Genomic DNA, 26,953 nt, shown 5'->3' with positions numbered 1-26,953 from the left:
TTAAATATATGTAGGGAGATTTTTAAATGACTGTAAAATATATGAATATTAAGGTAAACTATTTGGTGAGTTCACACCCAAACACCCCTAATAGCCTTAGAACCCTGAGGTTGACCCCGGGAAAGTTACTTAATCACCTACTACCCCAGGTATATTAAGTACAGTGTGAGCCCACCGGAACAGATACCGCTAAATGCTTGACCCACACACACCTCACCCCTACAGCTTTATAACCCTGAGATTGACCCCGGGAAAGTCACTTAATCCTCCACTGCCCCAGGTACATTAAATAGAGTGTGAGCCCACCGGGGCAGATATGGGAAAATGATTGACACCTCCCCCAAACCACCCCACCCCAACAGCCTTAGAACCCTGAGGTTGACCCCGGGAAAGTCATTTAATCCCCCATTGCCCCAGGTACATTAGGCAGAGTGTGAGCTCACCAGGATAGATATGGCAAAATGCTTGACACACACACCCCACCCCCACCCCTACAGCCTTAGAACCCTGAAGTTGACCCCAGGAAAGTCACTTAATCCCCCATTGCCCCAGGTGCATTAGGCAGAGTGTGAGCCCACCAGGACAGATACGGCAAAATGTTTGACACCCCCTCCCCGCCCGCACCCCAACAGCCTTAGAACCCTGAGGTTGACCCCAGGAAAGTCACTTAATCCCCCACTGCCCCATGTACAATAGGTAGAAAGTGAGCCCACTGGAAAAGATATGGCAAAATGCTTGAGTACCTGAATGTAAACCACTTGGGCTATAAGTGGCCTATAAATACTAAAAAATAAATAAACGTAGAAACAGCTTGTGAGTTTTGATGTCATGTCCACTAGTAGCCTCCGTTCCGGTTTCAGTGAGTCATCTGTGGACACGTCTTGAATCCTGACAGCACGTTTATGCAACGTGAAAGAATTAAAAAAAAAAAAAAAAAAAGTGGAAAGAACTGCAGCGTCACCTTCTCTCCCAGCCTCCAGTCGGACTGGCTGGGTTTAGTAATGGGAGAATGGTTCCCAAATTCTTCTGTTATCTGAGACACCTACAGAGCTGAAGAAAACTGCGTGGCACATAGCTGAATGTGGCATAGATACCTTTAACCTTTCTTCCTGCATGTGAACTATGCAGAAACGAGAATGAGGAAATGTGAAACAGCTGGCAGAACATGAGGTTTTGCTGGCTCGCCTGAGCAGAAACATCTGCAGCTGATCAGCAGAGCTCTGTTTAGGGTCCACTCGGCCCTGCCTACTCCGGCGCGGCCCTCCTCAGCTTAACCCTTATGTGCAAGTTTTGGCTACCAACAAGATTCTGAATGATATATATTGCATTTGTATAGTGCTACTGCGAGTGTGTAACGCAAGACACCTAGCAGAAAACACATAGGGGTCCTTTTATCATTCTGCGATAGGGGTTTAACGCGCATAATACCGCGCGTTAAACCGCCTGCCGCGCTAGCTGCTAACGCCTGCTTTGTGCAGGCGTTAGTTTTTTTTAGCCGGCCACAGGGGTTAGCGCGTGATGAAATGTCCGACACGCTAACCCCGCTAGCGTGGCTTGATAAAAGGAACCCATAGTCCTTGAAACATGCAATCTAATAAAATAAGGCAGCCAAGAAGTCTGAGTAAACCTTTGCAGAGGGGATCAAGGGGTTAAAAACAGCAGGGCCAGCTGCAAGGAGTGAGGTCTCCGGGGAGTAAGAGAGCTACAATAGTAGGCAGAGTCCAGCCGAGGGCCAGGACAGCCCTACCCCACAAAGCGAGTCAGCCGAAAAATCTTTGCCCTAGAAACAATTTCAGTAAGAAATGCAGAGCCAAGGGTAGGTGGGAAGGCATTAAGCAGCTTAACAAAGCCCTTTCTTTTCATGAGGTACCAGGAAAAAAAAAAAGCAATCTTTAAAAGCTCCTTGTCTGTCTTATGTTCCAGCTTTGAGCCATAAACATGTTTGAAGAACGATCTGAAATATGGCAGCTAAAATGTAATGGTAAGAAATGCAAGGTCGTGCATTTGGGCTGCAAAAACCCGAGAGAACGGTACAGTTTAGGGGGTGAAGAACTTATATGCACGACAGAAGAGCGGGACTTGGGTGTGATTGTATGTGATGATCTTAGATGGCCAAACAGGCTGAAAAGGTGATGGCGAAAGCTAGAAGGATGCTTGGGGCACATAGGGAGAGGTATGGCCAGTAGGAAAAAGGAGGTATTGATGCCCCTGTATAAGACTTTGGTGAGACCTTATTTAGGATATTGTGTACAATTATGGAAGCTGCACCTTCAAAAAGATATAAAAAGGAAGGAGTCGGTCCAGAGGAAGACTACTAAAATGGTGCATGGTCTTCGTCATAAAGCGTATGAGGACAGAATTAAAGATCTCAATATGTATACTTTGGATGATAGAGATGTTTAAATACCTACTTGGCATAAATGTGCATGAGTCGAGCCTTTTTCATTTGAAAAGAAGCTCTGGAATGAGAAGGCATAGGATGAAGTTAAGAGGTGATAAGCTCAGGAGTAATCTAAGGAAATACTTTTTTATAGAAAGGGTGGTAGATGCGTGGAACAGTCTCCCGGGATGTGTGTGAATTTCCTTTTAGAAATTAAAGGCTTATACTATTGATCTTTTTTTTTTTTTACAAATGTCTCCAATGGCCCCCAAGTCTCATTAAATTTTTTTATAGTGTCCCATCTGTTCCAAATTCATTCGCTCAAATTTATAAACTTGGCACAGGGGTTCCCACCAGAAATTAAAATTCAGCCTATCTGATTTCAAGAAAACCTGGGATAGGCACGTGGGATCTCTTAGAGAGAGGAAGAGATAATGGTTACTGCGGATGGGCAGACCAGATGGGCCGTTTGGCCTTTATCTGCCATCAGGTTTCTATGTTTCTATAACCATAAAGCTCTATGACCTCACAATGCAGGTGTAAAGAGCCTTAGCCTATAGGAAGAGGAGATGCAAATATTAAGAGCCTTAGCCAATAGGGAGAGGAGGAGATAGTGGATGCTGCGGATGGGCCATTTGGCCTTTATCTGCCATCAGGTTTCTATACTTCTATGCTTCACTTTTATGTACCCTTTTAATATACAAACCTACTCTAAATAGCAATTCTGGTCTTACTCTGCATGTATTAGTAACCAGAGGGAACAGTATAAAGAACCCCCTCGCTACTGCCCCTTGTAGCATGCTGGAGAAAATGACGGTAGTGACTCATTGCGGCAGCTCACAATACTTGTGTAGGTGTCCAGGATGATTCATCGCTGCCGTTTCATCGCTGAATTGTGCCATGAAATGAATGACCACGAATCGTTGCTTTTCCATTAAAGATTCAGAGTGGCGATGTCCCCACTAAACCAGCATTTGGGGAGGGGGGGGTTTGATGCTCTGCAATCTCCCCAAATTCTTCTCTATCCCCTCTCCTCACCAGCCATGGCAAATTCAGCGTTTGAGGGTGGTGATGCCCCCCACACTGCCCCAAAATTGTTCTCGCTGTGTGTGTGTAAGGCTGAACGGTTTTAAGATAAGATAAGATCCAACAAAGCGGGGGGGGGGGGGAAATTAGTGGCTTGTACAATCAATCATTCTTTCGAGGTTGGATTATTGCAGTTCGGTCTATTTAAGTGTAACCAAGAGGTCTGATGTGATGAGCTCCCAGAGAGCGATGAAATGTTGGAGATGATCTAAGATGGGCTGAGGCAAAGACTGGAGGGTGGTGACGGTGGCTATGCCCTGAAGAAACACGTCAAAAAGGCTGTGCAGGTTTTTGAGGCGCAGCCTGTGGTTTCTTTGTAATTTTTTGACGGAGTAAAAAAATGGACCCACTTGTTACACCACTCGGGATTTTGTAGACTTCAATCATGTCTCCCCAAGCTGAAGAGCCTTAACCTTTTTAGTCTTTCCTCATACTAGAGGAGTTCCATCCCCTTAATCGTCTTGGTCACTCTTTTTTTAACCTTTTCTAGTTCCGCGATATCTTTCTTGAGATAAGGCGACCAGAATTCAACGCAGTACTCCAGGTGAGGTCGCACTATGAAGCAATACAGAGGCATCATAACATGCTTAGGGCTCCTTTTATGAAGGTGCGCTAGTGTTTTTAGTGTTTTAGCGTGCGCTAGCCGAAAAACTACCGCCTGCTCAAGAGGAGGTGGTAGCGGCTAGCACACATGGCATTTTAGCGGCTATTCCGTGCGTTAAGGCCCTAACGCGCCTTCGTAAAAGGACCCCTTAGTCTTGTTAACCGGTGCTTACCTCTAGGACACCTAGCGATGCTTAGGTTCCGCTAAGCGGGATTCTATAAATGGTGCCTAGCGGCTGATTGACAACTGCATCGAGTGGTGTCTACAATGTAGGCACCATTTATAGAATCAGGCCCTTTGTTCCAGCACTCAGTGATAACAGCTCAGAAACACTCCATTTGCTTTAGTTTTTATAATAAAATCAGTGAAATGGCCTATCTCCAACCTGCATTCGTGGCCAATCTTCCTATCCACAGTTTTCTTCCTAAGTGACTGACTTGTTTTTCCATATATCTGAACCTATTTAAAAACGGTTCATAGACAACGTCGCGAAAGACAAAGGCGCGCCCAGACAATTGAGCGCAGCGCGGAGGCGCGCACCGCTCAAAATTACTGTTTTTAGGGGCTCCGACGGGGAGTTTTGTTGGGGAACCCCCCCACTTTACTTAATAGACATCGCGCCGGCGTTATGGGGGGTTTGGGGGGATGTAACCCTCCACATTTTACTGTAAACTTTACTTTTTCCCTAAAAACAGGGAAAAAGTGAAGTTTTCACTAAAATGGGGGGGGGGTTACAACCCCCCACAACGCCCCCACAACGCGGCGCGATGTCTATTAAGTAAAGTGGGGGGGTTCCCCCACACACACCCCCGTCGGAGCCCTAAAAACATTAATTTTGAGCGGCGCGAGCCTCCGCGCTGCGCTCAATTGTCTGGGCGCGCCTTTGTCCCGGCGCGCTTTTGACCTGACACCTTAAAAACTTGTCAAGGATGCAATGGGGCAGATTATTGTGGGAGGTTCAAAATTATAAAAAAAACTGAAAGTCAGAATTAGCATAAATATAATCATTTGCTGAATGATATTCTACTAACTTCTACGAGTATAATCACTTTCCAGTTGTACATGGGGCAGGAGTAAGGCACAGGCAAACTAGGCACATGCCTAGAGCCCTCTCAGATCTGCAAATCAAAGGCTTCCAAGATAGATTCAGTCAGCTACAGGGGTGTCAGGTCAAAAGCGTGCCGGGACAAAGGCGCGCCCAGACAATTGAGCGCAGTGCGGAGGCGCGCGCCGCTCAAAATTAATGTTTTTAGGGCTCTGACGGGGGGGCATGGGGGGGAACCCCCCCTTTACTTAATAGACATCGCGCCGCGTTGTGGGGGGTGTGGGGGGTTGTAACCCCCCACATTTTACTGAAAACTTCACTTTTTCCCTGTTTTTAGGGAAAAAGTTAAGTTTACAGTAAAATGTGGAGGGTTACAACCCCCCAAACCCCCCATAATGCCGGCGCGATGTCTATTAAGTAAAGTGGGGGGGTTCCCCAACAAAACCCCCCGTCGGAGCCCCTAAAAACAGTAATTTTGAGCGGCTCGCGCCTCCGCACTGCGCTCAATTGTCTGGGCGCGCCTTTGTCTTTCGCGCCGTTGTCTATGAACCGCTACAGGCAAAAGAAGAAAACTTACCACTGCCTGCAGTCTGTCTCCCTGTCAGCAGGGGGGGGGGGAGGGAGGAGGAGGGGGGAGGGGGAGACGGGACAGTGAACAGTGCTTGCTACCTGCTGCGTCTTTCTCTGTTGCTTTCTGCCAGTGAAAACCACTTGAGGTCTCTATGGGAGTTTTATTCGGTATTTACATTATGATGGGTAGGGGTTGGCAGGAGGGGGCGATATATTACTTTGCTTAGGACTGGCTAAAATGATAATCTTGACTGGTTGAATGGCTGAGCTGCCCTTAAACACCCCATCAGTTCCTAGGTTCTTTATAGACAAAGGAGATAAACTTTCAAGGCCCTGAGATCTTTGTGGCACTTCCCAGTACAAAGAGCCCACACAATCACTCCAGAAGAACACAGTTTACTGAGATATTTGATAAATATGAATAAAATGCTGGACAGTATGCATTCAGTATCCAAACTGAAAACAGAAACATAGTAGTGAACAGCAGATAAAGGACCAGCGTGATCTTTCTAGTCTGCGTAATAGGGTGGCTAAAGTCATACCCGCACCTCTATGCTTTTGTTTAGGGAATTATCAGCTGCTTCAGACAGGTTGCACTTCTCTAAACTTTTTCTGAAAGTGAACGTCATGTGTTTTGATTCCATCTACAGCTGTACCAAATAGCATATGTTCTTATTGTTATTTGAATGAATACAAATACTGAATTAAATAATAGGCATTGAGCTTTAATATAACAAATAATAAAACAGTGGGTTGGAGCTATTTCTATTTTACGTTCATAAAAAAATATACCAAAGAAAAGTTATTATTGTACACAAACACGGATAATATACCTTGCCTCTTTGTTACTTATAGCTAGGAAAGTGACAAATATTCGTAGTGATAAGACCACCATATTTGCCGGACTATGCAACGGCCCAACATCTCTTAAAAGGATCCAAACAGATTTTGAGGCAGTATTACTTTTTTATTAATTAATTTGTATTTCTTCACCTCAGAGAGATAAGTCCTCTGAGTTGGGGCTAATGCCCCTTGACAAAGTTTCCTCAAAAATCAGCTTGCAAAAATGATGCCCTGCAGCTTGAAAGGGTAGAGTTAGGACCCCTCAGCATCTGGATTTCTTGTTCCTACTCATTGGAAGAGAGATACCAATAAGCTACAAAATTTGTGTGTGATGTTTCCATACTGCAAAATACACTACTTGTTTCAGTCATGGAAGTACAATCCTCCCTCCTTATTCACGGGGGATAGGGGCGGAGCAGACCCGCAAATACGGAAAAACCGCAAATAACTTTCTATATGTTATTTGCATTTTTTTGTTGTTAAAACACTCATCAAAATGATGAAATTGAGAATAACACAAACGGTCACATTTGCGATTTTGGCAGAGTGGATAGAACAGATGGAGGCAGAAACGGGCATGCACGGTGGATAGCTGGGTGAGTGATAGGGTGGTTTTTATGTGGGTTTAAACAAAGTCTGAGGAGCAGAAGCTAGGCTTAGAAATCAAACCCAGATCTCAGCATGACAGAGTGCTGCATTGCCACTGAAGCAGCAGCTCGATCCTGTGCAATAGCCTTGAATGAATTCCTTGAAAAAGGCGGTAAATAAATACATAAACATTCAGGTGTCTTCCGCAACAGCAGTGGTTGCGGAGACTTAAACAGCTGGTATGAGATCTTTTTTTTAAATCTTTAGTCATTTTAAAACCAGCATAAAATGCAACATATTATCAATCAATTAACTCAACAGACAGCATTCAATTCCTTCCAATGATACAATAAATGCATAACCTCCTCCCCATCCTTTCTAAAAGTGTAAAAACATTTAATATAATGCAAATGAACAAGATAAACAACCTTGAATCCAATAATAAATTAATTGCATACCCGCCCATCCTGGATGCATATAATCAAAGGGCTAAATCCAATAATCAATCTTTACAAAATTTTGTCAATGGGTCCCAAACATCCTTAATTTTTTTTTTTATAATGTCCCAATTGTATTGCTCTCATATGTTCAAATTTATAAGTTTGGCACAAGGATTCCCACCAAAAACCATAGTTTAATCTATCCCAATTTTTCCAGTTTTTCAGAATAAGTTGTATAGCGACTACCGTCGTGATGAAAATTAATTTGTCGTTATGGGAAGTTATTGGACTCTTGGGACTCCTTTTATCAAGGCGCGCGCTATGGGGGTTAGCGCGTCAGACATTTTATCACGCGCTAACCCCCGCCACAGCCTAAAATCCTAACGCTTTGTCAATGGAGGCGTTAGGTACTAGCGGGCAGGCGGTTTAACGCGCGGTATTCCGCGCGTTAAACCGCTACCACACCTTTGTAAAAGGACCCCTTGTTCATCATTAACGTGCTAAACAGCACTGTATCATATGTCAATGCCACTGGATTTTCCAGTATTCTGTTGATTTGACTGGTTTGAGATCATTGAGAACGGGTAGACTCAGGTCACATACCGAACTCAGGACCTCACTGCCAAGGACAGCAAGGTATGGGCCGGGATTCCCATAAGAAGAGCAGAAGTAAGGTGATGAGAGTAACATTGCAGCTCCTTAATCTGTGTGCTTCATCACAGTTCTGTGTGCCTTTCCATGGGTCACACACCTGTCTTCAATAATTGACCTGTGCCAAAATTTTTAATTGGCACTCTGGGACGTCATTGGGGCCAGCAAGATAAAAAAAACGCGAATAATCGAATCTATGAGTAATAAAACCGTGAACACCGAGGGAGAAGTGTACATGAATAATGCAATGCACAGAACAGGAAAATGCAGGTGGGCTTGACCATTTCATAAGAAATAATGTCACGAATAAAGCAACGGAAAAAGAGGCCCCCCCCCCCCCAAGAGAAGAACTACTTTTTAACATCAGGTCGCTTTGGCCCATCCAGTTCATTTCCTGGCTAGTCAACTGTTCACACTTGCTTTCCACTTGCCCCTCTTCCTCCAGAAGAGCTGTTGAATCAGAACGGTTAACCCTTTCAGGACCATAAGGATCGTAGGCCAATTTTTGTGGTTTTGACGACATTTTTATGGTAAAAAGGGCTTGCAGATGGCAAAAAATTGATTTTTTTTTGTGAAATATCATTATTTTTATTTAAAAAAATCACACTTCTGGCTTATGGACAGTGTGGCAAGTGAATCTTCTCGTCAATCTGGCAACGACGCTAATGAATGAATGTCGGAACCAGTTTGTTTACATAAAGGCAGTATCATATGGAATCCGTACATATCAAATTTAGAACTGTAGACTATCCCAATCAAAATTTATAGGATTTTAAAGTTATGGGACAAATATGTCCCTTGGTCCTGAAAGGGTTAAAGTTCAGGTCTCCGCTGGAAGCAATTTCAGAGAATGGGGGGAAAAAAAAGACCTCATTGTATACACAGTACATATTTAGAACTGAAATTCAGTTTGTCCCACATATAAGTTGTGATTCACTGAGGGGAAAATTTTCAGATTGTCCACACAGGGAGTAGAACAAAGAAAGCTCAGGGCTACATTTTGAAACTTAAATCCATTAGCCTTCCAAATACAGTTTAAACTCCTCATGCTGACTTACAAGTGCGTTCGCTCTGAAGCTTCCCCCCCCCCACCATATCTCTCTTTACTTATCTCCCCCTATACTCCTCCCCGTGATTTCCATTTGTCAGACAAGCCCCTCTTATCTGTACCCTTCTTTTCCACTGCAACCTCCAGACTCCGTCCCTTCTTTCTTGCGACACCATATGCCTGGAACAGGCTACCTGAATCAATACGTCGTGCTCCCTCCCTAGAAGCGTTCAAATCCAAGCTAAAAGCCTACTTTTTTGAATCTGTTTTCAACTGCCACTCACTGCTGTCAAATACCTATACCCACTATATCATTTCCTCTACCATAATCTCCCCAACCCCGAAATGTCCTGTCTAAATTAGAATGTAAGCTTTTCTCAGCAGGGACCATCTATTGTATGTTAAAATGTACAGCACTACGTACGCCTTTCAGCACTTTAGAAATAATATATAATAGTAGTAGTAACCTGCCTTATCTAAATAATAGTTCAGTTAATTCTACAATTTTTTTCTATTTTCATAAGAAATTTTTTCTAGTCATGTCCCCATCCTGTCATTTTCTTCCCTTTATTGTGAACCTTTCTTTACACCTTTGTAGTTCTTTCCCTCTCTCCCCTCGTTCCCGTTAGTTGTTGTTCAAAGATTGTCTTGTTTGTATTTTCTAATTGTCTTGTACCCCCCCTATCTGTATTATTATGTACAGCACTTAGAAATTTTATAAGCGTTTTTATCAAATTTTAAATAAACATGAAACTTTTACCCACTAATTTTGTATTAGTTTTCAAAGAAAACATGTATTGTATGTGCGCACTTTCTCCTTGAAACTGGCTGAGAAGACACCCTAACCACAGACTTTTGCACTCTGTGGGGAATTTTAGCTTAGCTCAGACCTGTCCCTTCGGCTCAGTAGGTATTTCTCTGCCCGGGGTCTCTCAGAGCTGTTTCCCATGGAAAATTACGCACATGGAACACACCGGAATAATTACAAATCAAAAAATAAGAAATGTACTTAGGTGCTGATATAGAGACCCATTGCACAAAAATAAAAAAAAAAGAACAAAGTGGAGAAAAAAGACCTCAGTTCAACTTCATGGGTCTAAAACAAACTCCACTGAACTGTCCATTCCTTCGTTTTATCCAATGACTATCCATTCCATATTCTTCAAGGCAATCAGTTACTTCATATCTATTATATGAGAAGAAGTCTATAAACAGTGAATAAATCAAAACTTATCTGTACTCTAAAACTCATCAAGTCCTGTTCTTCTATCTCGCCAGGACATCTATACTCTCTAACTCAGCAGACAATCCAAATTAAATTACCCCATTGTAGTGAATAGACACAGGGCAGGGTAGAAGCAGATCATTATTGCAGCTATATCTCTATTTAAGCATGCAAATGGATTTGAAATTTGTGCTCTGAAACAGTTAATAGCCAAAGGAAATGCGGAAGACAGCTGGATGGAAACCCAATTGCCGCCTTCTGTAAAGCTCTCTTTATCAAGCTTGCCTTGCTATAAAGGTCTCTCTTTATAGAAAACCAGAGTTTGGCAAGTTTAAATTAACAGCAACAATTACTGTTCAAAACAAAGGAACCCCATGTCTTAAACTAAGATTATTCAAGGTCTTGTTTATCCACAGGGAGCCTAACAGCACTGAGATCATTGTACCTGGTACTTAAAGTGACATAGCCCAGAGCCTGTCAGATCCTTTAGATTTTTTGGGGTCTCTTGTTCCTTTAGTTGAAATGACCAGTCCTAGAGAGCACATAAGCCTGGGCTCAGTGTTTCTTTTATTCGAAGATTAGATTTCATTCTAGTGCCATCTGTTGTTCTTTCTCTCAGATGCAGCCTTGTGCCTCTGGCCTCCTGCAACCGCAGATAGCACTGCTAAAAAACTTCCATTCTTGCAAAGGAGCATGCTCTCTGGGTTCCATGCATCTGCAGTCTTTGCCCATGCATACAGTACATCTGGAAATAAAATGCCCCTGTCAGAGAGGCCTGTACAGAAAGCTTGAGTTAGAACTCTGAGCTGCATAGTTTTTGCGTATCAATACAGTAAACTATTGGCAGCTGAATTACCACTGCATCAAAAGGGTGCACGGTCAGAAAAACAAACAAACTACACAATGCAACAGTGGAGTATAGCCATTTAAAAAAAAAAAAAAAAGGCTCCCTTCCTGTATAATGCTTAGCTCATGAAATGATAGGAAGGGAGACATAAAGTCCTCCCCCACCCCAATCCATGGTAGTCTTCTGGAATCCCTGATCCGAGAAACTCTCATGCCCCCATCCCCTTGAGGCTGACCACATTGTGGGGTTTGATTTTGGACTCTGTTCCGACTCCAGTTGCAAAATGGCTGCTGGGACCTCCCACAGCAGACGCCGCAGCTATTACATTAGAGCAGTGGCATTGGATAGGAATGAATGGAGTTAATTTCTGCCTCTGAAGAGAACACTAGACCATCAGGGCTTCCTAAAGTAGGCCTGGGCAGAGCCTATGGGTGGTTGGGGGGCGGTGATCAGAGAGGGGGGCTACCGCTTGGGGCTTTTTGGTCAGCCCACCGTATGTTTTTCCCTTCGATCACCCATTTTCTGATCCGGCTATGCAATTTAGCAAAACCTCATTCAAAATAGCCAAGCGACTGATTCACTTACATTGCTTGGCTATTTAGAATCGGGGTTTACCGATCCAAAACCTGATTGCTGTAGACTTGTCAGTAACTATGTTACTTCTCCTCCCCCACCGACAAGTGCAACGACCCACCCAAATCTAAAACAAATGGCAGGAGGGATACCCACTCCCTTCTACCATGAAGGACCACCCCCTCCCCTTCCACCCCCCAAAAAAGGCAAGATGGATGTTCAATCCCTCCTGCCGCGAAGGTGCCTGCTCACTCCCCCCCCTGAAAAAAATGGCAGGAGGGATGCTCATTCTCTCCTGCCCAGAAAGACCTCCCCCCTGAAGAAAAAGGCAGGAGGGATGTCCACTCCCTCCTGCCCTGAAGGCGCCCCCCCCCCCCCCGCTCCCCCTGAAAAAAAACAGCAGGAGGGATGCACACTCCCTCTTGCCACCAAATGCCCCCTCCCCCAGCCCCCATGCTCCCATTCTTGGAAGTTGGGAGCAGGAGGTACTAAAAACACCTCCCGCAACGACACTGAGCTTTAGGCCCCTCCCTGGTGCATCATGTGATGCACGGAGAGGGGCCTAAGGCCCTGATTGGCTCAGACACCTCAGGCCCCACCACCACAAACATCCTGAAAGCCCTGCAACACCCATCAGACTCTCAGACCGCCTCCACGTCACCTGAATACTTGTAGCAAGAGATGGACTCGCCCAATCTCTCCTACTTTCACCTAGTTTGGTCATAGCTTACATAAGCATTTTTCCAGGATGTGGTTTGTTTGCGAAGTTTCTTTCCTGTGCAGGGAATGAAGTATCCACAACTTTTTGTTGTTGTTGTTGTTGTTGGCTTATTGCCTCTACCAGAAGAGACTGGAGAGAAAAAGGAGACAAGAGAGACCAGGGCAATGAAATAATTAATGAAGGGGAGAGGATGACTAGGGCAGCCCTGACTCAAGCTATCACACATTTTATGCGTGGCAAATAAATTTGATATGCCAGATATGCACATAATCTAATATGCATAACCTGACATTTGCGTATTGAGGTTTATTTGCATATAACTTGCCTTTAGATTCTGGTATAATCCCTGTGCAAAGTAGCATCTGAAGCAGTAGACAGTGTGCATGTTTCTGTAGTAATCAGCATGCATATTATTTACATATGATTTTGTCCCTGCAGCAGGCATAATTTCTTTCTCATGCATTAGGAAACCCATGCTAAAACTCAGTCCATATGGCTTATTACTGCAGCCCTTGAGTTGCTTATCACAGAATATGAGGTCAGTTTTAATAATAATAACTTTTATTCTTATATACCACCCTACCATAAGTTCTAAGTGGTTTACATCCAAGAAGACTGTGCATACAGTGAAATATACATAAACATTTCGAAGGGGATACATCCAATCTCATTTTATCCTTTTATCAAATAAGTAGGTTTTTAACAACTTCCTAAAGGAATAATAGGATTGGGCTTGTAGTATAAGCAGTCAGATTGATTTTCAACTTAAAGAAGTCTGATCATGTCACTGATTTTTATCGTCGACTACACTGGCTTCCAGTTGAGGCACGGATTAAATTTAAGCTTGGCTGCATTTATTTTAAGGTACTCTTATAGAATCTTTTATCATCACAAACTCTAAACATTCTAGAAAATCTCATTGTTTTCATTCCCTTCTGTAAAGGGATGTAAATATAAGAGATTTCAGGATCGATTGCTAAGCTTCTCAGGCAGCCTTATGGACTAGGGATTTAACTCATATATTCATATTCCCAAATTTGTATCAACAATTTCGACATGCCTTAAAACGTATCTTTTTAGGGAATCTTTACATTACATTAGGGATTTCTATTCCGCCATTACCTTGCAGTTCAAGGCGGATTACAAAAGAATTATCCAAGATGTATTACAACAAGAACTTCCCAAAAAAAAAAAATAATTGGTCATTTTCAAAAAGAGTGAGAAATGGGTAAGGTTATTTGTTAGGGGTAGTTGGCTTTAGCGAGAGGTGGAGTTTGAGACTTGCGGTATTATTTCTTTTTCCAGAGTTTTCTTGAAGAGTATGGTCCTTATTTCTTTTCTAAAAGTCTTGTAGTCGAGGGATGCCGTCAGTAGATTGGCGATTTGGTTGTCTAGTTTGGCTGCTTGAGTGGCCAGGAGGCCATCATATAGTTTTTTCCGTTTGACCTCCTTAATTGGGGGGTATGAGAATGGGGTGTGAGTTTTCCTATGTCTGGTTGTGGTGTTGTGGATGAGGCGGTTATTCAGGTAGTTTGGACTGTCTCCGTATAAAATCTTAAATAGTAGGCAGTAGAATTTAAATTGTATTCTTGCTGGGATCGGAAGCCATTGCGATTGGAGATATACTTCTGTAATGTGATCATGTTTCTTTAATGAGTAGATGAGTCTTAGGTCCCACCTCTATTCTTTCACGTTACATTGACTCCGGTTAAATGCAATCATGGGTCCTCTGCATTTATTGCACCGCATTTACTAACCCCCCTCCCCCCCATTCCCGGAACGTCACAGCATCGCGAGCCGTCCTAGGCCACAAGTAGACGGGAGACTTATGCTAGTGCGCCGAGCACTCTATAGCACCTTCCTCTCAGCACTGCTTGCTGTTGCCGCCATCACCCCAGGTAGCTGGCTAAATGACCGCCTGACTAAAAAGTAGTGCTCCTATTAATCGCACACTCAGAGGCCTTGCACTTAAGCAGAGCCGACTGTATTCTATAGCCCATGTGCATAACTACCTGACACACCCCTGATTCTCCTATACCCCTCCCTGGTTCACACATCCTAGAAGTTACACATTCTCAAATTGGAGTTAGAAACTGCAGCCAAAGGGGTTTGTACCCAATTGGTGCCAATTAAGGCCAATTACAGCCAGTGATGCAAAGAGGGTGAAAGGCGCCTCTCCCCTCCCTTGTTTCCTCCCCTGCTCCTTTCCCGCTCCCCCCTGCCGTGTGCTCTCTCCCTACCCTTCCCCCGTTCCTCAAGTTGTTCACCGCCACGAATAACAATGTCAACGTACTCCTCGCAACTCCAGCAGCTCTCCCTCTGATGTCATTTCCTATGTGCAGCACCTAGAAGTGACTTATAGATGGACATTTTAAGCATAAAAACATCTAGCTCAAAACCATAATTAACCAGAAATTTAGACTTTTTCTGGTTCAACTTTGGCTGTGAGCTAGACGTTGGTTTGAGACATTTTCAGCAAAATCAATTCTGACTTAGACGTATTCGAAAATGCCCCTCTTATGTGTCTTTATAAAAGAATTTTAAATTAGACACCCTCCTGCCCCATTAACCTCTGCACCTTGTTGTAAAATTAACCTTGTAATGGACATATTTCTAACAGTGGTGTAGTAAAGGGAGGGTGGAATGCCCTGGATGCCAGCACCTCTCCTCCCCCTCCCAATGATGGGACAGGTCTCTGAAAAGCATTACCTCCCATCGCTACCTCTTCAAATCTTTGCCGGCAGTGTGCAGGCTGTCCTATGCGCTGCTCGTGCTAGCCTCATGTCTCACTCTGACATCACTTCCTGTTTGCAGGACCAGGAAATGATGTCAGAAGGAAGGAACAGCCAATGCAAGCAACAGGTATGACAGTCTGCTCGCTGCTGGTGACAAGGTATGGGGCGGTGAGGAAGAGCACATAGGGGGAGCACAGGGCGGCAATGCCAGGCACCAACTGCCCTTGCCATGCCACTGATTTCTAAACATCTGTACAATCCTTACTGGCCTTAAGTAGGGTTGCCAGATTTTCCTTTCAGAAAATCTGGACCCCCCCCTAGCACCGCCTCCAAGCCTGCTTAGTTCCACCCATCCCCACCCTAATCCCGCCCTAACCCCGCCCCTGCTCCCTGCTCTTGTCAGGCAGGGAGGAAGTCTGCACATTCGCGGATTCTGCGTGATGATGTCACGTGCATGCACGTGTGCGCATGACATCATCGCATGATGGCCACACATGCGCTGACTTCTTCCCTGCCTGACACAGCTTTTCAAAACCCGGACAAAGTGCCGGGTTTTGAAAATCCATCCGGACCCCCAGACATGTCCGAGGAAATCCGGACGCCTGGTAACCCCTAGCCTTAAGTATCACAGACACAAATAACAAATCAGATAGACCCAATCTTAACATAAACCATGTGTGGTTTGCTATTCCCTGCAGTCAATTTGTGGAACTGAGATGCCTAATCAGCAAAATATATAATGTTAGTTTCTTCAAAAGATAAGGAATACAATGAATACATTTAGACAAGCCAGTTGTCTTAACTACAGCTGCTGAGTGGAAAAGAATGTCATCATAAAATTATGGACAATAAGATTCAGGCCTCAGCTTCAGGAAGCTGGCCTTTCATTGTCTTGGCCTTCAGATACAGTTCCAATTGCCTGCTCTTTCAGTTTTAAGATTTAGTTACTGCCTTTTTTAAGAAATTCACCTAAAGTGGTGTAAAGCAAGAATTTGTAGCATTCCCAGCTGCCTCAGTAAACTGCCCGGCCAGAGACACACACACTCCTGTGCACAACATTTGCCTTCTCCAACTCACCTCCCTCCCCTCCATAAACACAGGGACAAGATAGCCAGAGACCAGAGCCAAGAAGGACAGGGACCTACATAGAGGCAGCACTAGAGAATGACACAGTGACAAAATTCATCACCGTTCCCATCCCCGCGGATAACCGCGGGAAATAAACCCATGTCATTTTCTAGTGTCTATTTCATCCTCAGTCCTTCTACACCAGCATTATTCAAAGCAAAGCTTACGGGTCAGTGGTTGTGGCCATTCATACTCTGATACTTCCCTCTTTCCTTAAAGAATGACATGAAGATGATTTTCCGTGGTTATCCGCGGGGACGGGAACGGTGATGAATTTTGCACCGTGTCAGCACCTTCCCACCCTGTGCTAAATTTGCACTTTGTATGTTGATCTGTATTGGTGTACACCAGTGAATCGCAAACTGTGCGCAGTCAGCTGGGGCCTCTCCTGCTCCCTGGTACCTCTCCTCCTCTCCGAACCTCTCCTGTTGAGCAACCCCCCCTCCCCTCCCCACTGGTGGCTCAGGGCCTATCTTCAGGGGCCTTCGTGCATGCGCAGGCATTGGTGAGATAACGTCACACAAGCGTGTGATGTCATTGCGTCGAAGTCCGTGCACTTCTGGGTGCCCTCCAGCTGTGGTCCACTGTTTAGTGGGCGCGGCCCTGTATAGTTGGCAAGACACTGGTGTACACTATATATATACTGTATACTCTCTCTCTCTTTATATGCTGATATATTGATATATATATATTATGTATGTTGCCCTTTAACCACTTCTGGGCACTTTTGGGAGGATAGGATAAAAAATTAACTTGTGTCATTAAAGGTTCATCACTGTTATTGGTCTAAGTTGTTAGGGGTACAGACAGTGACCTGAGCTGGTCATGAAAAGAAAAGAGGATTTGAATGGGGATCAGAACAACGTCATAGGGAGACCATTGCACCAGCAGGAAGGAAGATTCCAGACCCGAAGAAGCAAAGATCCTATAGATCCCATTTGGGAGGGAAAGAGATGATTAGCACAGCATTTGGAGTCCCTGTAGAGCAGGGCAATTGCTCTGGACTTGGCTTTTGGCAGGTCATATATCAGGCTCTGGGAAATGGGCTGGAAGTGGTCGTGGGGGATGCCAACTTTGTGACCTAGCTTGGGTTGTTTTGCAACCACAAATAAAGCTGTGGCCTTTAATTCCGTCATTGTAATCATTCATATTATTTGCTAGTCATAGTTAAGGGTATGGGAATAAGTAATGGATTTCGGTGACAGATCAGGTGACACCCGGAAGGCGTTTGAAGTGGGGTCTCTGAGTTGTCAATGTTAAGATTCTGCCAGAGAGAACTGTGGAGAGAGTTCACAGAACTTCTAGAGTGGTTCTTCTGTACCTTGTGAATCATAAGGTTTAAGTGCAGGAGGAGAATGACATCTGGCTGATTCAGCCATCAATAAGGAACTCCCAAACATGAAGGAATTCAATGGGGGGGGGGGGGGGGAGAGCTTGGCACAGTGGTTAAAGCTACAGCCTCAGCACACTGCTCCGTGACCCTGAGCAAGTCACCCAATAACCCCATTGCCCCAGGTACACCAGATAGATTGTGAGCCCACCAGGACAGACAGAGAAAAATGCTTGAGTACCTGAATAAAATTCATGCAAACCATCCTGAAATCCCCTAGGAGAACAGCATCCTATATAATAAAACGCTAGCCGCGCATGTGCACTCAGACCTGCGTGATCTGTAATCCTTGATCCGTGATCTGTAGGTCCGTGGCCAGAGTGCGTATGCGGCGGCTACACAAAGCGGGAGAAACAGACTCGAGCGCTGTGGCCGACTCACGATGGGAGGATGCACCGCAGCAAAGTGCTGCACAAGTACTGGAGGGGGAGAGACATATCGCTTCTGCACCGGTACAAACATCCCTCCAGCGTTGGCAGTCGCTGCACGTTAAACAGGCTGCTTCGGGCTTTCTCCTGCAGTTGAGTCCCTCTGCCGCGTCACTAATGACGTCATCAATGACGCGACAGAGAGACTCAACGGCAGAAGAAAGCCGAAGCAGCCTGTTTAGCGTGCTGCGGCTGCCAACGCTGGAGGGAGGTTTGATATTAAAGTCATCTTGCTGGGAGGGTCGCAGAGTCAGCGGGGGTTAGGCTGGGAGGGGAGAGAAGCGTCTGCCTCGGGTGCTTCAGGCAGCAGCAGCGTTTACAATTCACTGCTGTTGCTGGCTTCAGGCCTTCCTCTCTGGCCGGTCCTGCCTACTTCCTGTTTTCATGAAGACAGGACCAGCCAGAGAGAAAGACCTGAAGCCAGCAACAGCAATGAATTGTGAATGCTGCTGCTGACCAATGAAGTAGTTAAATGAGGAAAGGGAGCAGAGGGGGAGAGAATGGCTTGGAGGGAAGGAGGAAGGTATGCCAGACCAAGGCAAAAGGAAGGAGGAGATGGAGAGAGGCCATATGGGACAGAGAGAGAGAGAGATGGAAAGAGAAGAGAGGGCAGTGAATGGAAGGGGCAACATAGAGGGTGAACAGTATTCTAGCACCCATTAAAGTAACGGGCTTAATGACTAGTAGTAATATAAAGTAGCCTGATAGAGGCTATGGAGTTTGAGGAAGACCCTGTTTGCTCTGTATGTAGCCATCTGGCTTTGTATTACAATAGAGCTTGTAGGACCTTTCAACTTGTATCTCACTAAATTACAAACCCTAAAAACAGGGGTGCCCAACGCGTCGATCGCGATCGACAGGTCGTTCGCTCAGGCGACCCCAGTCGATCGCACAGCAGGTTCCCTTCTTCCCTTCTCTTTTTTTCCCCTCCTGACTGGCCCGCCTCTTAAAGAACGCTGGCCAATCAGAGTGCTGGAAGGGCGGGGTGAAGGTCGGTGGGGGACGGAGCTCAGCGCATCACAAGAAATAGAAGCGCCTGTAATGATTGAGGTAAGAGCGAAGCCTAATGCTGCCCGATATACAATTTTAAAAACCCCAAAATCGGCCTCCCAATCAGTGGCGTACCGAGGTGGGGCGGTCCGCCCCCGCCTCCACCCCGGGTGCACGGTTTGGAGGGATGCACAGCCGTCCGGGTCCTCCTGCCCTTCCTTTCCACCGGTCTGCGCACGGGGCTCGCACCCACCGCCCAAATGGTGCTGTTGGTTATCGCGAGACTCGCGGGAGTTGATGGCACCATTCGAGTGTCGGTGCGGGACCAGGCAGGCGCAAGCCCCGAGCGCGGACCGGGGGAAAAGAAAGGCAGGATGACCCGGACCTGGCCGGCTGTGCACCCCTCCAAGGCTTGCACCCGGGCGGATCATCCCCCTTCTAAATCCATTGTACTTGTCTTTTATTCAGTTCCACTAATGAGCATTGTGACAGGCAGTTCTTATGGGGCAGTTCTTGGAAGTATTTCTTTGTTTTTCTGTGCCTAAGTATTCTATTAATTTAACTTCCTTATTCCTGTGGGGATCTCCAAAGGGGACGAATGGGAGACGGCCGGTGGCAGGTGGTACTTTAGCAATTCTTACAGGTTGCCATAGGCCTCAGGAGCTGTCTTCCCTCTGCCGTGATCCTTCCCCTCCTTTAAGTCAGAGACAGGCTTGGGGCAGAGGGAAGACAGCTCCTGAGGCCTATGGCAACCTGCAAGGATCGCTAAAGTACCAGCGATCCTCTCTGCAGACTGCTCCCTGCTGGAATTAGGTAAATGGATGTGGGGAGGGTAGGCCTTCGGGGGGGGGGGAGAGCAGTCCTTCAAGGGGTAGTGCAGGCCTTCAGGGGGGGAGTCAACCTTTGAGGGGGAATGTGCAGACCTTCAGGGGGGGTCAGGCCTTCGGGGGAGGGGGGCTGTATAATAAAAAAATATTTGAACATAAATACAAAGTACACTCGGTGTGTATATGTATATATATATATATATATATATATAAATAAATATATATATGTTTAGCATTTTTATTGTTGGTAGATCATTTTGACTTGGTCATTTTAAAAGTAGCTCGCAAGCCCAAAAAGTGTGGGCACCCCTGCCTAAAAAGCTTTGAACAAGGCTTTCCCCCAGTTGGAGGGAGGCCCCAAAGCCCTGTGGGTTATCCAGTAGCTCCCTAATGTGCCCCTTTTAAAAAACCTAATATAGGGCGGGGGGGGGGATTACACTTACACTGATGCAACGATTGACTGTTTGTAAATGCGGCATGGTCTAAGGCAGGGGTGTCAAAGTCCCTCCTCGAGGGCCGCAATCCAGTCGGGTTTTCAGGATTTCCCCAATGAATATGCATAAGATCTGTTACAATGAAAGCAGTGCATACAAATAGATCTCATGCATATTCATTGGGGAAATCCTGAAAACCCGACTGGATTGCGACCCTCGAGGAGGGACTTTGTCACCCCTGGTTTAAGGGCCTGCTTTTCAGTAAATTCATAGGAATAAGGTCATTGGTTTGCTCTGCCATGGACCTGTTTCTCTGTTTCCTAGAACCTCCTGTTGGCTGCAAATGAGCAGGAAGCATGGCAGCTTAGCTCTGACTACTTCGGTGCCCTGGAATGATTCTCTTGCTGCTTGTCTGGGCTATAATAGCAAGCTCTGTGCAAAGTTAACAAACATTCATGTTAGTCAATCTAGCAATGATTGAATGAAGGTCATCTCCCCCCGCCTTCCACCTCTCTCTCCTCTTCCTGTTTCTCCTCTTTTGCTCTATCTTGTGGTTCAGTAGCCAACACACTGCGGGAGACGCTGAAGAACAAGGCTTCTGTTTTGGACTTGTTTCTGAATTGAGTGATACTCACTTGAGCTTAGGTTTTCAGTTTTTGATCAAGCAAATTGCGTGAATATCTATTAAACGCAGAAGGGGTGAATTAGCATAAATTTGAAACTCGTGTTCAGTAGTGCCAATTGCAAGACTTCAAACTCTGTTCAGGCTGCATCCATAATGCAGTTACCTACCATAATGCAGGCAACTCAAGTGAGTTGGGTTTTCAAGATATTGCTTGCATGCCCTCTACTATATGCAAATAAATCTCACGCATGTTCATTGTGGATATCCTGAAAACACCACTGGTTTGCAGCACTTGAGGATTGGGATTGCCTACCCCAGCCTTAAAATGTAGAAATAACGTAATGTAATAATTTTGAGAGTTGTTGTTCCTGGGTAATAAATGTTCTTTCTTAATTCTATGCCATAAAAGTATAGAAAATGGCTATCATTCCCCTCAAACTTTGCTTTTGTGACCAGGACATTGATATTTTGAAATTCTACCTTTTTTGCATTAATTATTTCTAGGCCTTAGTAAAATGGACCCTCAGAGTAACTTCAAGAACTGTCTAGAAGTTTCCATCAAAATAACTATAGAGATCTTAAGCCCACCAACTCAGTTCAGTTCCAACTGCCTAAGTGGTAACATATCTGCGTTGTTTTAGATGGCATCCAGAGGCTGCAAACATCTGACAGATGCATTTTGCTATGTATGCGGCCATTTTATCAAGACAAGAGGGGGAAAGTACTCCATAGAAGCATCTGCTAAGATGTGTGATACCTACAAGGCATATTTTGGCATGACTGTTGGGGATCAAGACAAACCTGGGCACCTCACTTCACATGTGAGTACTGCCCAAAAAAACTCTGGAAGGCAAGACAATTTTGTTTCTCACTAGGATGGCAGAATTTTCTGCTATAACATTTCTTAGAATGTTTAATTTTAAAGAAATATTTTTAAAAATTTCAATGTTATTTGAAAATATATCATATATGAAATATGTTGCGAGAATCTCATACATATTATTAACCACTCCATCGCCAACCTGTTGACGGCAACGGGCGACTTCAGAACTTTTCGAAAAGAAATCAAAACCCTACTTTTCAAAAAATTTATCCAGATATCTTAACCCAACCCTTCCCCCTCCTCCTAGATAAATTCTCCCCCCAAACCTCCACTTAAATAATCTCTTCCTCCCCAAAACACCAACCAAGTATTCAGATCCCTGAAATGTAACTCAATCTTATTTGTACTCTAACTGTAATCTATTTGTTATATCACACAGTAACGTACAGTCAATTTAATATCCAATTTGCAAGTTCTTCCAGAATTAATCCAGGTACCTCTCCTCCCTTGTAACCAAAAAAAAAAACCAACCCAAAACTGTTGTAACTTCACTGGAAATGTCCAGTTAACTCTTTTGTAATCCGCCTTGAACTGCAAGGTATAGGCGGAATAGAAGTCCCTAATGTAATGTAATGTAATAGGTGAAATACATTTATTGTTTTCATTTCCACAATTTCATTTTGGTCTTCTATAAGATGGTACAGAGAGGAAAAGAGAGCCCTGAAGTTTACTATCCCAAGAATTTGGTGGGAACCCACTGACCATTCAAGCAACTGCTATTTCTGCATGGTGGATCCTTCCAAATGTCGAACTGGTAAGCATGCATCTGCAGTCACATATCCAGACATTCCATCCATCACCCCTGCGCTTCATTGCCCTGAGCTTGCCAAACCCATTCCCCCAGAGAGAAGAGAGAAGCTGTCTTCAGAAGACAGCGGCAAGTCAGAGAGTGGGGGAGATGTTGTAGATCCATTTTGCAATATCAGTGGGGCAGCTAATGAGAGAAACCCATACTGTCCAAACCAAAAAGACCTCAACGACTTGATCAGAGGTCTTTGTCTCACCAAGTCCAATGCCGAGCTTTTGACAAACAGGCTCAATCGGTATAACTTGTTGGATGAAAGTGTGCAAGTCGCAGATCAGAGGAAGCATAACCATGCTTTTTCCATTTCTTTACCTAGATGGGCACTGCTTCCACAATGTGACCAGTCTATTTGAGGCAACTGGAATTGCCTGTAGCCAGAAAGAGTGGTGTCTCTTCATTAACAGATCATTCAGGAGCATCAAAGCCACACTGTTCCATAACGGGAACAAGTATCCATCTCTTCCAATGGCTCACTCAGTGTACCTCAAAGAGAATTAGAGCATCAAGACCTTACTAGGTGCCTTGAAGTATGAGCACAGCTGGGAAGTCATCAGAGACGTAAAAATGGTGGCATTCCTCGTGGGTCTCCAAGGTGGTTTTACCAAGTTTCCTTTCTATATCTGTCTTTGAGACAGTAGGGACACAAAGGCGCACTACCAAAGGCAGGACTAGCCACAGTGGACCGAGTTCTTTATGGTGAGAAACAATGTCAAATGGGACCCACTGCTGGACTCCCGGAAGGTGCTGATGCCACCACTGCACATCAAATTGGGCCTAATGAAACCATTTTTAAAGCTCTAGATAAGGAGTTGGCAATCTTCAAATACCTTCAAGACATCTTCCCTAATCTGTCTGAGGCAAAGGTCAAAGCTGGTGTCTTTGTCGGACTACCCAAGGAATTTCCCACGAAGCTAACTAGGAAAGGACCAAGTGGCTTGGAAGAGCTTTGTCGCAGTGGTTCAGGGCTTCCTGGGCAGTAACAAGACCAAAAACTATGTTGAGTTGGTTGAGAATCTGGTGAAGAATTGCAGTAAAATGGGCAGTAAGATCTCATCTTGAGTCATTCAAGAATGTGGAAGGATCAAAGTGAGTGCTTCCACTGGATCTCCAACACCACTACCAAGGACAATATAATGAGAACATGATGGAAGATTACATCTGGGGGTTGATTCATGAAAGTGACTTACAATATAATCGCAAATCTCAAAAAAAAAAAAAAAAAATACTCACTTCTAAATCTGTGGTCAGCTTTGTATAACTTCAATATAAATAGATGTTAATTGTGATTTTATGACTCTATAATACAAAAATGAAAATTCAGTTTTCACGCGCTAAATAGGTAAATTGCAAAATTTGACTATCCTGGTCACAAAAGCAAAGTTTTATGGAAACAGCAGGCTTTATCTATACTTTTTAGGCATGAGCAATTAGAAAATTACACTTACTGCCCAAAAACATAAATCGTGTTACGTAGCGTAATCTGTCAAGAGTGATTGCAAATTTTTCATTCATGTATTTCACCAGGTCTGAATTTATGCGCAGGCCAACTCAACCTGTCCCTACTGTGTCAGCAAACCAGGGATGGCAAAGTTCCAGTCAATCAACCCAACTTTGCGCCATCTGAGCCTCCAAGCCCATTTCCTCTCTCCATTTTCATTCACCTTCCCACCACCCATTGGTGACTTCTCATAGCCAGTACCTGCCCTTACTGTGAACCTCAGGATTTTAGCCATGATCTGAACAAAGGCTTAAGGGACCCACACCTAGGAAGCGACGGCAGAGGGAGAGCTGACACGACGCGGGCAGCAAGTTCGTGATGCTGCTCGCGCTGGGAAAATGAAAGAGGTATGGGGAAGGGGGCCCATGCACGGCGGGGAGGGGGGTTGGGAAGGAACGGTGGCAGAGAAGAGGGTGGGGGAGGGGTGTTACTGCCCCAGGCACCACTCACTCTCGTTATGCCACTGTCAAGTACTCAAGCATTTTTCCTTTTCTTAGTGCAGAACCTTGTGCAGATGTTTCTGGTATTCCATGGCTAAATGAGGGAAGCGTGCGCTCAGGGCAGAGGCGCCCACCACGGCCCCTTCATGCACTCATGTGCTCCCCTGACAAAGCAGTGCCATCTGCCCTCCCCCAATGCATCCTTCCCCGCACCCTGCCCCCCTGCCCCAACCCCTCACCATGAGCAGCATTATTTGCCCGCTCCTTCGCCAGCCTCATCTCACTCTGTGATGTCATTTCCTGTTTGCAGGGTTTACTCTGTTGTATGCAGGAACTTGTACAGTAGTTCTGATTTCCCCATTGCATGCCCTAAGAAAAGCAGGACTGGAAATCCCAGAATGCACTGTGGCAAGCCCAGGACTGAATCAACCCTGTCTGTGAAATCTAGAGCCAGTTGGCAACCTTAAAGTATTAAAGGGGGGGGGGGGGGGCAAAAGACTGTAATTGAAAGGATGCTTATAAAGGCAAGGAGCAAAATGGAACTGGACAGTAGAAAGAAGATAACAGAATTGAATAGGGATGAACACATAATGTTCTCTGTCTTCAGAAAATTTGAATTTTCCCACTTACATTCATTTTAATTTTTAAAAAAATTCACATTAGAACTTTTTTCATATATACAGATTGATTGCATGTGCATTAATTGTTATGCTTACATGAAGTCAGTAAGTTTTGTATATATGTTTAAAGGCATGCCAACCAACCAAATGCGTCCTTACAAATCTGCTCCTGGCGGAATTCTGCAAGTATAGAATTTGTGCATAAATTATGAAAGTCTTATTGGCATGACTTCCTGTGGAGGTTAATCTGCCTGGGGAAGCTCCTCACTCTCTGGAGATTGGGAAGGAGCACCCCACCCCCCAATTCTGTGGAAAAAAAAATCGTTTTATTGCAATCTAATTTAGGAGCTTAAAACAATAACAAAAGCATATCACCATCAATTTATTATTACAGATCTCTGCAAAAGATGGCTCTGTCTTTGAAACCTTGTCAAAAATGTATTGTTATTCCAATAAAGTAAGGTACGATTACCTTTCTTTTATTTCTTAAACGGAAGCAGGAAATATCGTGTTCACCCCTCAAAATAAAACAAATGAATAGATTTAGGGAAAAGGAAGCCGGCAAAGTACTAGGGTAGACGGTGGTCCCTTGATAAGAGAAAGTGATGTTTTTTATTTTGTTTATTCTTTCATGTTTCTTATCTTTGCTGTCTGGAGATACCAGGCCAGCTTTCTTTCACCAATTTAACATCTTCTCCCTTCCTGGATGATAATACATTTCTTTGCTGCTAGTCAAAGGGGGGGGGGGGGGGGGGGGGGAAGGTTAAGCCAGAGCATAAATGCGCTGCAAATCCAGCTTCCTGTCTGCGGCTCCCTGCTAAGAAAACCTAATTAAATGATTAGGTTTGAGGGGGGGGGGGAGGCAAAAGTGTGTACTTTGGCTCACCCTTTCCAATCCCAATTTAAAACGCAACAGTTGCAGATTTGTGTTCCTGCGTATTTCCACCGGCTCCTGTCAAACGCTTGCAAATACGGTCGCCCCAGATGGTTCCGCTTTAACCAGGGCAGTCGGAAGCCGGTGATCCAGCAGGAAAAGCGCGGGGGGGGGGGGAGGGATCTGCTCTCCTGTGCTTTGCCCCTTCGTGGGCTCTGGAAAAGCCGCTCCTGCAAGCAGCCTCCCACCTCTCTCTCGCCCAGCGGGACTCGCATTATTCGCGCGCCCACAAAGCCCCTTTGATCGTCGAGGGGACGCTCGGGACCACGTGAGGCGCCGGTGGGCGGGGTCTAGCGCCGCTCCTCCTGTTCCCCCGCGTTCCAGAGACTGGCCGTAGTCGCGTTGCTGTTTCGGTGAGTCTCTTCTTCCCTTTTGTTCTTCGAATCTGTACGGCGTGGATGGATTGGGAGGGGAGGGGAGGGGAGGGGAGGGGAGGGGAGGGGAGGGGAGGGGGCGGCTTCGCAGGCTCAGCGTGTCTAGGAGTTGGGGGTATTTCCCCCAGGCAGCGTGCTGAAAGCCCTGTGTCCCGGTCTGACTAATTGCATAGTCCGAGAGGGAGAGAGGAAGGAAAGAGAGAGCTTGCAACTTGCTGCTC

At 45.1% G+C, this 26,953-nt stretch overlaps 1 protein-coding gene and 1 long non-coding RNA gene across 6 annotated transcripts in view; one reads left to right on the top strand and one right to left on the bottom strand.

Moving 5' to 3' along the window:
* SEPTIN9 (septin 9) overlaps positions 1 to 26,953 on the top strand; it is a 463,475-nt gene that overhangs the window by 319,986 nt on the left and 116,536 nt on the right. The window contains exon 1 of one of the 5 annotated variants that reach the window (XM_033960626.1): positions 26,460 to 26,711. The exons of the other annotated variants lie outside the window; for them this stretch is intronic. The gene's annotated coding sequence lies outside the window, so the exon portion shown is untranslated. Of the gene's footprint in view, positions 1 to 26,459; positions 26,712 to 26,953 lie in introns of those variants that run through there. 5 annotated transcript variants of the gene reach the window in all.
* LOC117367744 lies at positions 10,002 to 26,657 on the bottom strand. Its single transcript, XR_004540836.1, has 3 exons — positions 26,311 to 26,657; positions 12,632 to 12,750; positions 10,002 to 11,255 (listed from the first exon to the last, which is right to left on the bottom strand). It is a non-coding gene; the product is annotated as an uncharacterized LOC117367744 (long non-coding RNA).

Source organism: Geotrypetes seraphini, chromosome 10, assembly GCF_902459505.1.
Source record: "Geotrypetes seraphini chromosome 10, aGeoSer1.1, whole genome shotgun sequence".
Classification (NCBI taxonomy): domain Eukaryota; kingdom Metazoa; phylum Chordata; class Amphibia; order Gymnophiona; family Dermophiidae; genus Geotrypetes; species Geotrypetes seraphini.
This window is presented reverse-complemented; position numbering and strand designations above follow the sequence as displayed.